Here is a 17,936-nt window from a genome sequence, read left to right on the forward strand (position 1 = left end):
GGCCATCAATGATTTGACGTGAGATTAACAATACAGAAAAAAACGAGTTAATTAATAAATAGCCTAATGTGGTCCATTATCAATTTGAAATTAGTTGATATAATAAATAGTCTCATGAAATGTCTAGGCGTATACTAAAGTAGTCTAGGCCTATAAGAATACACTTCTGTGAGCGATAAAGAATTTTGTAATAACATTTGAATCTACAATATCATGTTTTACATAGGCTACTATTAAAGAGTCGACACAAAAACAAAACATGAACAATAGAACAATATTTCAAGGTGCACAACGTGATGTTCACTTAAGTAACGTCTATAAATCATATCAATCGGTAATCAAGCAGTAAATTCAAATACAAATAAAGTTGCATTTATGTTTTATTGATTTAGCAAAATTCCAAAAGCGTTCTCTTTTTTTAATTACCCAATGATGTGTAATAAACTCGTCGAATAAAAGGTGCATTAGTGCGTTTGAGTCGAGAGGAGGGAGTTATGGTTCTCGTTTGAAAACCAAGGGGCAACATAACAAGAAAGTCTTTGGCAACACTCCTGAGACGGGACAACAAGCAAATGACAGTAGACTTCGTGTAAGCATTCGACCTGCAAAAACGTTCTCAAGAAGCAGTCGAGTTGGTGTTTTTAGGCTCGTTTCCTTTTGGACCGCTTGGAATAGGTTTCTTTTCTCTGGAACTATTTATTGGTTCCTCGCGCAGAAGCGGATTGGTTCAAACCCAAGAAGAAAGGTAAAAATCGCCGACAGAACTTCTTATTCAAAATATCACTACGAAAAACGTTTATATGCCCCCAAATTATTTAATCAACTAAAGCAGTAGTCCAGTTGTATTTCAGTGAGCGAATGTTTCGCGGAGTTAGATGCGAGCATCTTCCATCAAAAACGTTAATTAGTCTAATTCTATTCACATTTGCGTTGGTATAACCAACGTTTTCATGACCACATTATGGCGTTATTATCTTACATACAATTATACTGTAGCCTAATAACTACATTGTATGCAATAAACTACGACTTGCTTACCTCTCAATTTAGAGGTCTATAAAATGGCAATGTTTTAACCATTCAGAGCAAACATTGCAGGTAGTTTATACTAAGTGAAATATCTCCAAACGTACAGGCTGACTACACTGCTCGCATCGCAAAAATAAATGTAGAAATCTATATTATTCAATTATTGCACCCACACTGCTCGTGCGTGCCAACTAGCATCTGTGTTGCCAAGGGCTAAAATAGAAGTCAGTTCTATTTCTGATGCAAATCGTGCTGCAAGTCTTGCTTCTCCCATCTCCTCATTGGTTTATAGAAGCAGGTACCCACGTGCCATCTCCTCATTGGTTATACCCATGTGGGTGACTGAAAGACAAACGAGGTCAGTGGCGGTAATGCATCTAATTTATGATAGTTGCCAATCGCAATATGAAATCAAGAGAAGAAAAAGCCTAGGAGAGATGACTAGAAACGATTTGGTTGTCCGTTTTATTAAAAAAATGTATTTCACCTTTATTTAACCAGGTAGGCTAGTTGAGAACAAGTTCTCATTTGCAACTGCGACCTGGCCAAGATAAAGCATAGCAATTCAACACATACAACAACACAGAGTTACACATGGAATTAACAAAACATACAGTCAATATTACAATAGAACAAAAGAAAACAAAAAATCTAGATACAGTGAGTGCAAATGAGGTAAGTTAAGGCAATAAATAGGCCATGGTGGCGAAGTAATTACAATATAGCAATTAAACACTGGAATGGTAGATGTGCAGAAGATGAATGTGCAAGTAGAGAAACTGGGGTGCAAAGGAGCAAGAAAATAAATACAATATGAGGTAGGTAGATAGATGGGCTGTTTACAGATGGGCTATGTACAGGTGCAGTGATCTGTGAGCTGCTCTGACAGCTGGTGCTTAAAGCTAGTGAGGGAGATATGAGTCTCCAGCTTCAGAGATTTTTGCAGTTCATTCCAATCATTGGCAGCAGAGAACTGGAAGGAAAGACGACCAAGGGAGGAATTGGCTTTGGGGGTGACCAGTGAGATATACCTGCTGGAGCGCGTGCTACAAGTGGGTGCTGCTATGGTGACCAGTGAGCTGAGATAAGGCGGGGCTTTATCTAGCAGAGACTTGTAGATAACCTGTAGCCAGTGGGTTTGGCGACGAGTATGAAGCAAGGGCCAACCAACAAGAGCGTACAGATCGCAATGGTGTGTAGTGTATGGGGCTTTGGTGACAAAATAGATGGCACTGTGATAGACTGCATCCAGTTTGTTGAGTAGAGTGTTGGAGGCAATTTTATAGATGACATCACCGAAGTCGAGGATCGGTAGGATGGTCAGTTTTACGAGAGTATGTTTGGCAGCATGAGTGAAGAATGCTTTGTTGCGATATAGGAAGCCGATTCTAGATTTAATTTTGTTTGGGAGATGCTTAATGGGAGTCTGGAAGGAGAGTTTACAGTCTAACCAGACACCCAGGTATTTGTAGTTGTCCACGTATTCTAAGTCAGAACTGTCCAGAGTAGTGATGCTGGACGGGCGAGCAGGTGCGGGCAGTGATCGTTTGAATAGCATGCATTTAGTTTTACTTGCGTTTAAGAGCAGTTGGAGGGCACGGAAGGAGAGTTGTATGACATTGAAGCTTGACTGGAGGTTAGTTAACACAGTGTCCAAAGAGGGGCCAGAAGTATGCAGAATGGTGTCGTCTGCGTAGAGGTGGATCAGAGAATCACCAGCAGCAAGAGCAACATCATTGATGTATACAGAGAAGAGAGTCGGCCCGAGAATTGAACCCTATGGCACACCCATAGAGACTGCCAGAGGTCCGGACAACAGGCCCTCCGATTTGACACACTGAACTCTATCAGAGAAGTAGTTGGTAAACCAGGTGAGGCAATCATTTGAGAAATGTGGTGATTGACAGAGTCGAAAGCCTTGGCCAGGTCGATGACTACGACTACACAGTAATGTCTCTTATTGATGGCGGTTATGATGTCATTTAGGACCTTGAGCGTGGCTGAGGTGCACCCATGACCAGCTCTGAAACCAGATTGCATAGCGGAGAAGGTACGGTGGGATTCGAAATGGTCAGTAATCTGTTTGTTAACTTGGCTTTCAAAGACCTTAGAAAGACAGGGTAGGATAGATATAGGTCTGTAGCGGTTTGGGTCTAGAGTGTCACCCCCTTTGAAGAGGGGGATGACCGCGGCAGCTTTCCAATCTTTGGGAATCTCAGACGATACGAAAGAGAGGTTGAACAGGCTAGTAATAGGGGTTGCAACAATTTCGGCAGATAATTTTAGAAAGAGAGGGTCCAGATTGTCTAGCCCGGCTGATTTGTATGGGTCCAGATTTTGCAGCTCTTTCAGAACATCAGCTATCTGGATTTGGGTGAAGGAGAAATGGTGGGGGCAATGGCGGGTTGCTGTGGAGTGGGCCGGGCAGTTGACTGGGGAAGGGGTAGCCAGGTGGAAAGCATGGCCAGCCGTAGAGTAATGCTTATTGAAATTCTGAATTATAGTGGATTTATCGGTGGTATCAGTGTTTCCTAGCCTCAGAGCAGTGGGCAGCTGGGAGGAGGTGCTCTTATTCTCCATGGACTTTACAGTGTCCCAGAACTTTTTTGAGTTAGTACTACAGGAAGCAAATTTCTGTTTGAAAAAGCTAGCCTTAGCTTTTCTAACTGACTGTTTGTATTTGTTCCTATCTTCCCTGAAAAGTTGCATATCACGGGGGCTATTCGATGCTAATGCAGAACGCCACATGATGTTTTTGTGCTGGTCAAGGGCAGACAGGTCTGGAGTGAACCAAGGACTATATCTATTCCTAGTTAAAAATTTTAGAGTGGGGCATGCTTATTTAAGATGGTGAGGAAGGCACTTTTATAGAATAGCCAGGCATCATCTACTGATGGGATGAGGTCAATATCATTCCAGGATACTATGGCCAGGTCGATTAGAAAGGCCTGCTCGCAGAAGTGTTTTTGGGAGCGTTTGACAGTGATGAGGGGTGGTCGTTTGGTCGCAGACCCATTACGGATGCAGGCAATGAGGCAGTGATCGCTGAGATCTTGATTGAAAACAGCAGAGGTGTATTTGAAGGGTGAGTTAGTTAGGATGACATCTATGAGGGTGCCCGTGTTTACGGATTTGGGGTTGTACCTGGTTGGTTCATTGATAATTTGTGTGAGATTGAGGGCATCAAGCTTAGATTGTAGGATGGCCGGGGTGTTAAGCATGTTCCAGTTTAGGTCACCTAGTAGCACAAGCTCAGAAGATAGATGGGGGCAATCAATTCACATATGGTATCGAGGGCACAGCTGGGGGCAGAGGGAGGTCTACAGCAAGCGAGAGACTTGTTTCTGGAAAGGTGGATTTTTAGAAGTAGAAGCTCGAATTCTTTGGGTACAGACTTCGATAGTAATACAGAACTCTGCAGGCTATCTTTGCAGTAGATTGCAACACCGCCCCCTTTGGCATTTCTATCTTGGTGGAAAATGTTATAGTTAGCGATAGAGATTTCAGGGTTTTTGGTGGTTTTCCTAAGCCAGGATTCAGACACGGCTAAGACATCCGGGTTGGCAGAGTGTGCTAAAGCAGTGAGTAAAACAAACTTAGGGAGTAGGCTTCTAATGTTAACATGCATGAAACCAAGGCTTTTACGGTTACAGAAGTCAACAAATGAGAGCACCTGGGGAGTGAGAGTGGAGCTAGGCACTGCAGAAGCTGGATTAACCTCCACATCACCAGAGGAACAGAGGAGAAGTAGGATAAGGGTACGGCTAAAGGCTATACGAACTGGCCGTCTAGCACGTTCGGAACAGAGCGTAAAAGGAACAGGTTTCTGGGCACGATAGCATAGATTCAAGGCATAGTGTACAGACAAAGGTAAGGTAGGATGTGAGTACATTGGAGGTAAATCTAGGCATTGAGTAATGATTAGAGAGATATAGTCTCTAGAGATGTTTAAACCAGGTGATGTCATCGCATATGTAGGAGGTGGAACAACATGGTTGGTTAAGGCATATTGAGCAGGGCTAGAGGCTCTACAGTGAGATAAGACAGTAATCACAAACCAGGACAGTAATGGACGTGGCATATTGATATTAGAGAGAGGCATGCATAGCCAAGTGAACATATGGGTCCAGTGAGTGGTTGGGCTGACTGGGGACACGGCGATTCAGACAGTTAGCAGGCCGATGCTAACAAGCTAACAGTTAGTAGACCGGGGCTAAACAAGTTAGCAGACCGGGGCTGGCAAGCTAGCAGTTAGCAGACCGGGGCTGGCAAGCTAGCAGTTAGCAGACCGGGGCTGGCAAGCTAGCAGTTAGCAGACCGGGGCTGGCAAGCTAGCAGTTAGCAGACCGGGTTAGCAAGCAAGCAGTTGGCAGACCGGGGCTAGCAGTTAGCAGACCGGGGCAAGCAAGCTAGCAGTTAACAGACCGGGGCTAGCAAGTTAGCCTTTGGGGGACCTCTTGATGGGGGTAAGTCTGTTTTTGCCTCTTTGTGCGGTGACGTCGATAGACCAGTCGTGGAATTAGTGGAATCCTCGGGCAGATTATGTAGGTATTCCAGTCGTAGAGGATCGGCGGGGTTCCGTGCCCCGTACCGGCAGTAGAAGGGTTCCGGGTATTGTAGCCCAGGAGTGGGCTTCGGTGGTAGCACAGGAGCCCTGGCCGGGCTAGCTTCAGGCTAATTGGTGCCTACTCCGGGATGGAAACGCTAGCCAGGAGTAGTCACCCGGGATTGCAGTTAGCTAGTTGCGAAGATCCAGATGAAAATGTTCAGAGTTTGCAGTAGGAATCTGGGGATATGGGGATTTTTTTTTATAATTGGTCCATTATGCTCTGGTTTGCGTCACGTTGTTCGAACTGGCGAGAGCTTTCTGAGTTAAAGGTTAGCTGATGACCGCTAGCAATGGTTTGCTGACTGATAGCTGGTAGGTAGTTAGCTGGCTAGCTTCAGTTGAGGGATTCCCAATCCGAACGAAATATAAATACTTTAGGAAAAAAAACTGATCCACGCCACATTGGGTGAGGCGGGTTGCAGGAGAGTATTTAGAAGTTGAGGTTTAGGAAAATATTTTAAAAAGATATGCGAAGAAAAAGATGTAAAAAGATATATACAAGGACACGACAGGTCAAAGACGTCTGATTGCTACGCCATCTTGGATTTATGTGTGGATTAATTGTCGGAGTAGAGGACCTTGTGCATTTCAGGTAAAATAACATCTCAATGTTTATATCCCAGGATAAATTAGCTAGCAACAGCAAGCTAGCTAAATAGGACAAATTAGCTAGCAAGTGCAAGCTAGTTAAATTGCCATAAAGGTTTAATGCTTTTCGACCTGTCCCCAAATGAATGTAATTGGTTCCGAGTTTGTTTTGATATTTTAACCTGCGTGTCGTGATCGCGTTTGGTTTAGGGGGACAAAATAAATGTATGCACGATGCGGTTTGGGTTCCGTGTTATGCCCGAACAAAAATATAAACGCAACATGTAAGTGTTAGTTTTATAAGCTGAAATAAAAGATCCCAGAAATGTTCAATACACACGTATTTCTCACACTTTTGTTTACACCCCTGTTAGTGAGAATTTCTCCTTTGCCAAGATAATCCACCACCTGACAGGTTTAGCATATCAAGAAGCTGATTAAACAGCATGATCATTACACAGGTGCAACTTGTGCTGGTGACAATAAAAGGCCATTCTAAAATATGCAGTTTGGTCACACAACACAATGCCACAGATGTCTCAAGTTCAGAGGGAGTGTGCAATTGGCGTGCTGACTGCAGGGATGTCTACCAGAGCTGTTGCCAAAGATTTAAATGTTCTCTACCATAAGCTGCCTCCAACATTGTCTTTTAGAGAATTTGTCAGTACGTTCAACCTGCGTCACAACCGCAGACCACATGTATGGCGTTGTGTGGGCGAGCGGTATGCTAAATGTCAAAGTTGTGAACAGAGTACCCCATGGTGGGGTTATGATATGGGCAGGCATAAACTGCAGACAACGAACACAATTATATTTTATCGATGGCAATTTGAATGCACATTACCCATAAGCACTCTTACGTTTCACTGGATGTCATGCATTTCAATGGGGAGGTCCACAACAGAGTGGAAACGCAACACTCTGTTGCAAGACGGATGCTACATACTTTTAAATACTTTTAAGCCGTCGAACAACGCAGAAGATGAAAATATGTGGTTTTGGCTTTATGGGATAGCTAGCAGCTTCTAAAAAAATGACCCATTCCTATAATGTAATGTGTGAGTGTGAGTAATGTTAAATAATACACATTGGCTGCTAAGCCAATTATATTATGACTGTTGCCTCCGATTTTAAGTTTATTGTGATGGTAATGACACTTGTTTTTTGTGCTAATTATTAGGTGGAGGTCTCTAGCTTCTATGGTATTTTCAGCCTAGCTTTTAGCTAGCTAGCTACTCTGCAATGCAAGCTAGCTTGACTTGCTATAAAGTTTGAAAACCAGTTGAGGGGAAAAGTAACTAAACAAAACATGTTCTATTATCACCTGAAACAATATATTTATCCTGTCTTGAATGAAAAGGCCATATTTTGTATTCTCCCAAAATAAATGTAATCTCTGAATGTTAGGCTTTCCTCTTGCGTTACAAACACTACACTTGTCTGTTCAGTAGCGGGGCAAGACTCCTTGAAGATGATGCACGGTGTAAATGAAATACGTCACGATGTAAACTGGGTATAACGGACAGATGGAGACAGATCCACAGTCCCTGCCCCGATTTCATCATGGGGGACAATAAACCATATTTCTTGGAGACATAAAGTACAGGAAGTTATGAGGCTGTCCACCTGTTCAGAACACCTTGCTCAACACCAGTAAAACATAGCACTACAAAGATGAGCTTAAGTAGGTATTTCATCATTAGGAATACATGAGGCTAGACTGCTAGTTTTACAGCAATAACTTGACTCTGCTCTTAGACTCATACCCCATTTACACAGAGAACTGGAAAGTACCTTCCTTTTGCAGATTCAGAATTGTGGGAGCAAATTCTTTGACCTAGTAGTGTATAGGCCGCAGCCCTTGTGTCTGACTGTCCTTATTTCCATCCTAAGGTGATTAGCTAATGAATGATTGAAGTCATAGGGAGGTAAAGAGAATTCAAGACCCTTTTGCCATCTTTCCCCCAGGGGTCCCAATAGAGGACAATCAGTAGATGGTCACACTCAATGTTCAGTTAAGAATGTACAGTACCAGTCAAAAGTTTGGACACACCTACTCATTGTAGGGTTTTTCTTTATTTTTTACTCTTTTCCACATTGTAGAATAATAGTGAAGACATCAAAACTATGAAATAACACATGGAATCATGTAGTAACCAAAAAAGTTTGAAACAAATCAAAATATATTTTATATTCTTCAAAGTAGCCACCCTATGCCTTGATGACAGCTTTGCACACTCTTGGCATTCTCTCAACCAGTTTCATGAGGAATGCTTTTCCAACAGTCCTAAAGGAGTTCCCACATATGCTGAGCACTTGTTGGCAGCTTTTCCTTCACTCTGCGGTCCAACTCATCCCAAACCATCTCAATTGTGTTGATGCCGGGTGATTGTGGGGGCCAGGTCATCTGATGCAGCACTCCATCATTCTCCTTGGTCAAATAGTCCTTACACAGCTTGGAGGTGTGTTGGGTCATTGTCCTGTTGAAAAACAAATGATAGTCCCACTAAGCACAAACCAGATGGGATGGCGTATTGTGGCAGAATGCAGTGGTCGCCATGCAATTCAGGTGTTCCTTGAATTCTAAATAAATCAACGACAGTGTCACCGGCAAAGCACCCCCACACCATCACACCACCACCTCCATGCTTCACGGTGGGAACCACGCATGTGGGGATCATCCGTTGAACTTTCTCAAATTTGGACTCATCAGACTAAAAGGACAGATTTACACCTGTCTAATGTCCATTGCTTGTGTTTCTTGGCCCAAGCAAATCTCTTCTTCTTATTGGTGTCCTTCTTAGTAGTTGTTTCTTTGCAGCAATTCGACCATGAAGGCCTGATTCACGCAGTCTTCTCTGAACAGTTGATGTTGAGATGTGTCTGTTACTTGAACTCTGTGAAGCATTTATTTGGGCTGCAATTTCTGAGGCTGGTAACTCTAATGAATTAATCCTCGGCAGCAGAGGTAACTCTGGGTCTTCCTTTCCTGTGGCGGTCCTCATGAGAGCCAGTTTCATCATAGCGCTTGATGGTTTTTGCGACTGCACTTGACGAAACGCTCAAAGTTCTTAATTCTCTGGATTGACTGACTTTCATGTCTTAAAGTAATGATGGACTGTCGTTTCTATTCGCTTATTTGAGCTATTCTTGCCATAATATGGACTTGGTCTTTTACCAAATAGGGCTATCTTCTGTATACCACCCCTACCTTGTCACAACACAACTGATTGGCTCAAACGCATTAAGAAGGAAATAAATTCCACAAATTCCCTTTTAACAAGGCACACCTGTTAATTGAAATGCATCCCAGGTGACTACCTCATGAAGCTGGTCGAGAGAATGCCAATCGTGTGCAAAGCTGTCAAGGCAAGGGGTGGCTACTTTGAAGAATCTCAAATAGAAAATATATTTTGATTTGTTTAACACTTTTTTTGGTTCCTACATGATTCCATGTGTTATTGCATAGTTTTGATGTCTTCACTATTCTACAATGTAGAACACTGTAAAGAAAAACCATTGAATGAGTAGGTGTGTCCAAACTTTTGACTGTTACTGTACTTAGGACTTCTGATGCAGGTCCATCTGTGAGAGGTGGATAAAAGGTGAAGTTATGGAAGATTATGGGGAAAGAGAAGAGGAGAATAAGAGCAATGTTGTGTGGTAGCATTATGTCACTTTGGATGTAAAAATGGCTAATCTATTTTCCTAACTTCAACCGTCTTTGTTTTATTTCCAGAATAACACAGGGATTGAATTAGGCCGGTGCCTTTAGCACTCCCAAGATAAATTAGGGAAGCACCATGAATGTTGAAATATTAACATTAGCACCCCCATAGGCGTAAAGAATATCAGTCAACCGTTAGCTCTCTCGAGTCGATTTGTAATTCAGCCCCTGCTTTGACATTTTCCCACAATCGACCTTCGCATTAGAACATAAACTGTAGCCTGGCTAATTGCATATATGTTTTGCTGTCTTGCCAACTCCTATGGTCGTTGTCATGGTATACAGCATAAACAGATCTGGGACCAGGCTACATTAAGTTACCTCTGTACCAAATGCCCCCCAGGGATACTCTCAAAACAAGCTCCTGGTGTCTTAATTCACTTCACCCCCATGAATAGGCAGAAAGAGTAGGAGACAAAAAAAGGGGAGAGCGGGGGAGGGAGGGAAGTGGGTGTTTATAGTGTGGGGATGAGTGAGTGACATGAGATGGGGGGGATGGAAAGATAATGTAGGAAGACTGAGGGACAGAGAGAGTAAAAAGACTGGCAGGACAGACTGAGAGAAGGTAAGAGGTGCAGTTGTCTGTCTTCTTGCCCACTGTTAATTCTATAGGGGCCAAAACTGCAGCATATGATGACAAGTGTAGTCGGCAGCTATGTCAATTAAAGAAGTTGGATGCAACCATGTCAGTGCGATTGTGCCTTTATTTCATAGAGCTGCAGTGTTAGGGTCTGCACCAAGGCTAGTAGTAGTAGGTGGCTAGTGCATAAGAGTAGGATAAAGTAATTTAGAGTTTAAAAAGTAGTCAAACCAATAAATAATGTGGTAACAGTGGGTACCTTTTTTTTTTTTTTTTTTTTTGTACTTGTATCAGAATTTAACCTGGTATTAAATGGAGCACGGTGCTTGTTTTAATGAATCCTCAAGAAACCAAAAGCTGATTTGTTAATACGGAAGTATTCTGTAATTATAATTTTACCATGTAGTTTTGAAGAGGCTACCAGGTAAATAGTGGGTTAATGAGGAATAAGGAAAATAGAAAATGTACTCAATGTATTGAATAGACATCATTTTATTGAATAGAAGGACTTACGAACATGTCTTTCAAACTTGAGTGGCCAACTATATTTACTTGTGTTTTGATGCTTTGGTAGACCAAAGAAACTATTCAAACTTGTGTTTGCTGAACACTGCTCAGAGCTTTATGTCCTGTCACTGTGTCATGCACCTACATTCTTAATGGACATATTACTGTACACACCATCTTTCTTTCTCTTGTGGGCTGTTGCCCCATGTGTGAATACACTTTCAGATAAATATTGACGTACTCCTAGACATGTCCAGTATACTTGCAGACTTTTCACTCTGTCACATACACAAACGTGTGCGGACACACACGTTCATTGACTCAGAGTTTAACGCTGACGTAGTTACTGACCCATCCAACTCCCCATTGTTTTCCATGTTTGCTCTATGGGCTTGAACAAGGATAGGGTGGGAGAGAGCAGGGATATGACAATTGGATATGATGGAGAGTATTGTTAGAGGAAGACTGGGAAATATACACTGACTGTACAAAATATTAGGAACACCTTCCAAATATTGAGTTGCACCCCCTTTTGCCATCAGAACAGCCTCAATTTGTTGAGGCATGGACTCTACAAGGTGTTGAAAGCGTTCCACAGCGATGCTGGCCCATGTTGACTCCAATGCTTCCCACAGTTGTCAAGTTGGCTGGATGTCCTTTGGGTGGTGAACCATTCTTGATACACACAGGAAACTGTTGAGCTTGATTAACCCAGCAGTGTCGCAGTTTTTGACACACTCAACCCAGTGCGTTTGGCACCTACCATACCCCGTTCAAATGCACTTAAATCTTTTGACTTGCCAATTCACCCCCTGATTGGGACACATACACAACCCATGTCTCAATTGTCTCAAGGGTTAAAAATCGTTTGTTAACCGGTCTCCTGCCCTTCACCTACAATGCAATCAATTAATACCTTTTAGTGAAAGAAGATATCCTGCAGACTTATCGTTATTATACAGGTTTATACTCGTGACTCATTTGAAGTACTGTCTGTGTATTTGGTTAAAAAAGAAAGAAAATGGGGCCAAAACACAGCATTACGCAACTTGATATCCATTACGGCTTGAAATCGAAGAATAGAGGGAGGAATAAGGAGAAAGGAATGAGGTGGGAGAGGGAAGAAAAACACACCTGTGGGATTGAGGTTGCAAAAAAGAAAGTGATGAAGTATAGCCTACATTTTGATGACAACTATACCGGTAAATCAAATGTTGATATTGAGTTTTGTATTGGTTGTGAAAGTGTTGAAAAGAGTGATGTGATTGACGTGAATGGTGCTCGTGTTGTAATGGGATTACAAATGTTATTCAAGGACTGTGAGAGGGTTATGTTATGGCAGTATAATGGATAATGTTGCGAGGTGTATGTTTTTAGTTAGTGTCATTGTATTAATGTTCTGGTAGTGTTGTTAAGGTTGTGGAATCTACTTAATTTGCTATTGATTTTGTTGGTGTTATCATAACTTTTTGATGTTGAATACTATGTTTTTAAGTAAACCTTGAGGTCATTCTTTTTAGAACACAAAGGCTAAGGGAAGTTATGTTTGTTTTCATAGCCATGAAAGGAAGTTTGTGAAAGTGTTGTTCCTTGTGCTATTGGGTGTGGTGCCATCCAAAGCTAATCTACCTTATCTTAGAAGTGTTTGCCCACTGTGTGATTGCATGGTATAACCCTGTGCTTATGTCGAGGTCTGCTGATATAGCAGATTTAGTGAAAAATAAAAATCTCATTGATTTATCAAGACCAGTCTCCATGCTTGTCTCAGAGCAGCGTGAAACGGTGCTGAAGTAGTTGACCACACCCGGGTAGGCTTCAAATCCTAGTAAAACAATTGGATGACTTTGGGTGTTCCAGTAAGTATTCTTAAAATAACTCCAGCACAGAGAAGAGAAAGGAGCCTTGAATAATTAAACATGTCGTTAAGATACTGTTAGAATTGGGGATTATGGTCACGGACAGGGCTATTCGCCTGTGTTACGCCGAACGCGAAAACCCAGGAAAATGAACAGGTACAGTAGGCCACAATACTGTAAAGTAGGCCTAATAATGCTAAAAATAATGCTTAAATAAATTGACTGCTGGTCTTTAATGTATGCTGCACATTGTATTCCATTTCCAGCGAGACTATTCAAGCCATCGACTCACTGATGGTTGAAGATGATGAGCGATTGACAAATGCAGTCTGGAATCTGCTGGCATCACAGCACAACATCACTCTAAGCACCGTCAGAAGACAGTTGAAGAAACTTGAGTGGACTTATGGAAAGGCTCTGTAAGGTATACTAGGGTTCGTCAACTACAGTTGAAGTCAGAAGTTTACATACACCTTAGCCAAATACATTTAAACTCAGTTTTTCACAATTCCATTTAATCCTAGTAAAAATTCCCTGTCTAAGGTCAGTTAGGATCACCACTTTATTTTAAGAATGTGAAACGTCAGAATAATAGTAGAGTGATTTATTTCAGCTTTTATTTCTTTTATCACATTCCCAGTGGGTCAGAAGTTTACATACACTCAATTAGTATTTGGTAGCATTGCCTTTAAATTGTTTGACTTGGGTCAAACGTTTCAGGTAGCCTTCCACAAGCTTCCCACAATAAGTTGGGTGAATTTTGGCCCATTCCTCCTGACAGAGCTGGTGTAACTGAGTCAGGTTTGTAGGCCTCCTTTCTCACACACGCTTTTTCAGTTCTGCCCACAAATCTTCTATAGGATTGAGGTCAGGGCTTTGTGATGGCCACTCCAATACCTTGACTTTGTTGTCCTTAAGCCATTTTGCCACAACTTTGGAAGTATGCTTGGGGTCATTGTTCATTTGGAAGACCCATTTGCGACCAAGCTTTAACTTCCTGACTGGTCTTGATGTTGCTTCAATACATCCACATAATTTTCCTGCCTCATGATGCCATCTATGTTGTGAAGTGCACCAGTCCCTCCTGCAGCAAAGCACCCCCACAACATGATGCTGCCACTCCTGTGCTTCACGGTTGGAATGGTGTTCTTCGGCTTGCAAGCATCCCCCTTTTTCCTCCAAACATAACGATGGTTATTATGGCCAAACAGTTCTATTTTTGTTTCATCAGACCAGAGGACATTTCTCCAAAAAGTACAATCTTTGTCCCCATGTGCAGTTGCAAACCAAAGTCTGTTTTTTTTTATGGCGGCTTTGGAGCAGTGGCTTCTTCCTTGCTGAGCTGCCTTTTAGGTTATGTCGATATAGGACTCGTTTTACTGTGGCTATAGATACTGTTTTACCTGTTTCCTCCAGCATCTTCACAATGTCCTTTGCTGTTTTCTGGGATTGATTTGCACTTTTCGCACCACAGTACGTTTATCTCTAGGAGAGAGAACGCGTCTCCTTCCTGAGTGGTATGACGGCTGCATGGTCCCATGGTGTTTATACTTGTTTACTATTGTTTGTACAGATGAACGTGCTACCTTCAGGCATTTGGAAATTGCTCCCAAGGATGAACCAGACTTGTGGAGGTCTACAATTTTCTTTTCTGAGATCTTTTCTTTTGATTTTTCGAATATGTCAAGCAAAGAGGCACTGAGTTTGAAGCTAGGTCTTGAAATCCGTCCACATGTACACCTCCAATTGATTCAAATTATGTCAATTAGCCTATCAGAAGCTTCTAAAGCCATTACATAATTTTCTGGAAACTTCCAAGCTGTTTAAAGGCACAGTCAACTTGGTGTATGTGAACTTCTGACCCACTGGAATTGTGATACAGTGAAATAATCTGTCTCTAAACAATTGTTTGAAAAATTACTTGTGTCTTGCACAAAGTAGATGTCCTAACTGACTTGTCAAAACTATAGTTTGTTAACAAGAAATGTGTGGAGTGGTTGAAAAACAAGTTTTAATGACTCCAACCTAAGTTTATGTAAACCTCCGACTTCAACTGTAGGTTTGGCCTCGGGCTCAAAACATTTTTCTGAGTCAATAGTCGGCGGGCCAGAACATAGTAAGTATATAATATTAGCACAATTATTGGCCTACACTACAAATTTAACACATGACATAATAAATTCAGTGACAATTTGATCTGATTACCCTCATAATTTCTTTGTCTCTATTCAGTTATTATTGTCTATTTCTGCGTTGATTGGTGGGGAAAAACAGGTATACGTAGCCTACTGTAGGCTACACTACTTTTTTTAACGTCAACAATTGTTCAGAACAATTTGCTTGATAGCTAGATAAAATGTTGCTTGCTTGCAAAAATTATCAAGAAGAAATGTGGATAATGAAAATCAAAGTTTGAGAGAATAATGTACAGAGATATACGTTCATCTCTCCATCTTTTCCCAATGCCCCTGAACAAGGAAGTTAACCCACTGTTCCCTGGTAGGCTGCCATTTGTTCTTAACTGACTTCCCTAGTTAAATAAAGGGACATTCTGTAGCTTAAATGGATTAAATCTGCAGTTACAAGGAAGAGGGAAACAGTCCTAGACTTGGTGGAGAAATGTGAGGCCTTTACTAGGAAGCTTGAGTTGTTCGATTTGGACTTCATCTGGAAGGCTACTGCACTTCAGCACACTGAAGAAACGACAGGCCGCAGCATTGTCCCAGAGGTGATGGAAGATTTCATCACCTCATCACCTTGTCCATCATTTCATCACCTCATCAGCTTGTCCCAAATCAGCTGAGGGACAACTTTATCCACCAGGTTTTGAAGACCACAGCATGCCCAAGGATATCATTGCGTTTGTGCGTGATCCTCTCACAGTCCGCCCAGGTGGAGAATTCTCCCCCCTGGCTAAGGAAACAATACCCTCGCTGGATGAGGCCGCATGTCAAAAACACAGAATATCTAAGGGGCTTTTATATAATTATAATGCAGGGTTAATAATAATAATACGTTTTCCCCCTCCCACTTGTTAAAGGTTCCAATTGATACATTTTTTTAATCAATTTGTAGATTTGAGTTTAACCCCAATATTTTGTGTATTTTCTGGTGGATTAAACTTTCTATGGCTTGTTTAAAAAATATATATATATTTTGGAGATTTTGTTTACAAATAGCTCACTTTCGGTTATTTGAAATCTGAATAAAGGGAAAAAGGCCATTGAACATGGGGTGAGACATTCTTGCTAATTTGTAAATAAAGGCAGTTTGTTATTTAGAATGATTTATTTATCTTTTTAGAGGAAGAGAAACCAAAAGCCCACCGTGCCTATTCTTTTGTGACAAGGACAACCCCGCCGGCCAAACCCTCCCCTAACCCGGATGACGTTGGGCCAATTGTGCGTCACCTCATGGATCTCCCGGTCACGGCCGGCACAGGTATCGAACCAGCATCTGTAGCAATGCAGATTGCACTGTGATGCAGTGTCTTAGACCGCTCCGCCACTTGAGAGGCCCCATCCACAAAGATATTAATGCTGATCAATTGCCTTGCACAAAGTTTCAAAATACTAAAATACTACTTAAACAGAGACATTCAATGACATCATCAAGAGATATGCTGGACCTTATGTCAGAGAGGTGTTTTTGGGACCACATCGTGTCTATTGTCCTGCTAATAGCCCATGGGAAAAACAAGTATTTGAAAACATTTTTCCACTTGCCTCTTCATTTTGAAAGAGTATTTCTATCAAGAAGTCCTGTACAGTATATGCTTTATCCGACATTTTGCGGTTGCATGAGGTTTGGAGTTAAAAATCTCTTCCCAACTATTTAGCTAAGTGATAAGTCTCATTGCCATTCCAAATAAAGTTGAATATTTTTTGCTCAAACTCAGCAAAAAATGAAACGTCCTGTTACTGTCAACTGCATTTATTTTCAGCAAACTTAATAACATGTGTAAATATTTGTATAAACATAACAAGATTCAACAACTGAGACATTAAACTGAACAAGTTCCACAGATATGTGACTAACATAAATGGAATAATGTGGGTGGCGGGGGTCAATCGAAAGTAATAGTATCTGGTGTGGCCACCAGCTGCATTAAGTACTGCAGTGCATCTCCTCCTCATGGACTGCACCAGATTTTGCCAGTTCTTGCTGTGAAATATTACCCCGCTCTTCCACCAAGGCAAGTTCCCTGCCTTACAACAGGCCTACAAGCCCTCAGTCCAGCCTCTCTCAGCCTATTGCGGACAGTCTGAGCACTGATGGAGGGATTGTGCGTTCCTGGTGTAACTCGGGCAGTTGTTGCCATCCTGTACCTGTCCCGCAGGTGTGATGTTCGGATGTACCGATCCTGTGCAGGTGTTGTTACACGTGGTCTGCCACTGCGAGGACGATCAACTGTCTGTCCTGTCTCCCTGTAGCGCTGTCTTAGGCATCTCACATTACAGACATTGCAATTTATTGCCCTGGCCACATCTGCAGTCCTCATGCCTCCTTGCAGCATGCCTAAGGCACGTTCACGCAGATGAGCAGGGACCCTGGGCATCTTTCTTTTGGTGTTTTTCAGAGTCAGTAGAAAGGCCTCTTTAGTTTCCTAAGTTTTAATAACTGTGACCTTAATTGCCTATCGTCTGTAAGCTGTTAGTGTTGTAATAACTGTTCCACAGGTGCATGTGTTTATGCTTGACCAAGCATGGGAAACCGTGTTTAAACCCTTTACAATGAAGATCTGTGAATTTATTTGGATTTTTACAAATTATCTTTGAAATCAAGGTCCTGAAAAAGGGAGGTTTCTTTTTTTTGCTGGGTTTACTTGTCCTCTTACTCAGTTGTGCACCGGGGCCTCCCACTCCTCTTTCTATTCTGGTTAGAGCTAGTTTGCGCTGTTCTGTGAAGGGAGTAGTACACAGCGTTGTACGATATCTTCAGTTTCTTCGCAATTTCTCGCATGGAATAGCTTTCATTTCTCAGAACAAGAATAGACTGATGAATGTCAGAAGAAAGTTATTTATTTCTGTCCATTTTGAG

At 41.9% G+C, this 17,936-nt stretch overlaps 1 pseudogene; it reads left to right on the forward strand.

Moving 5' to 3' along the window:
* The first annotated feature begins 545 nt into the window (after positions 1-545).
* The window catches only part of LOC106588550 (rho guanine nucleotide exchange factor 2-like), a 100,254-nt pseudogene continuing 82,863 nt past the window's right edge, over positions 546-17,936 (forward strand).

Source organism: Salmo salar, chromosome ssa27 (assembly GCF_905237065.1).
Source record: "Salmo salar chromosome ssa27, Ssal_v3.1, whole genome shotgun sequence".
Taxonomy (NCBI): Eukaryota; Metazoa; Chordata; class Actinopteri; order Salmoniformes; family Salmonidae; genus Salmo; species Salmo salar.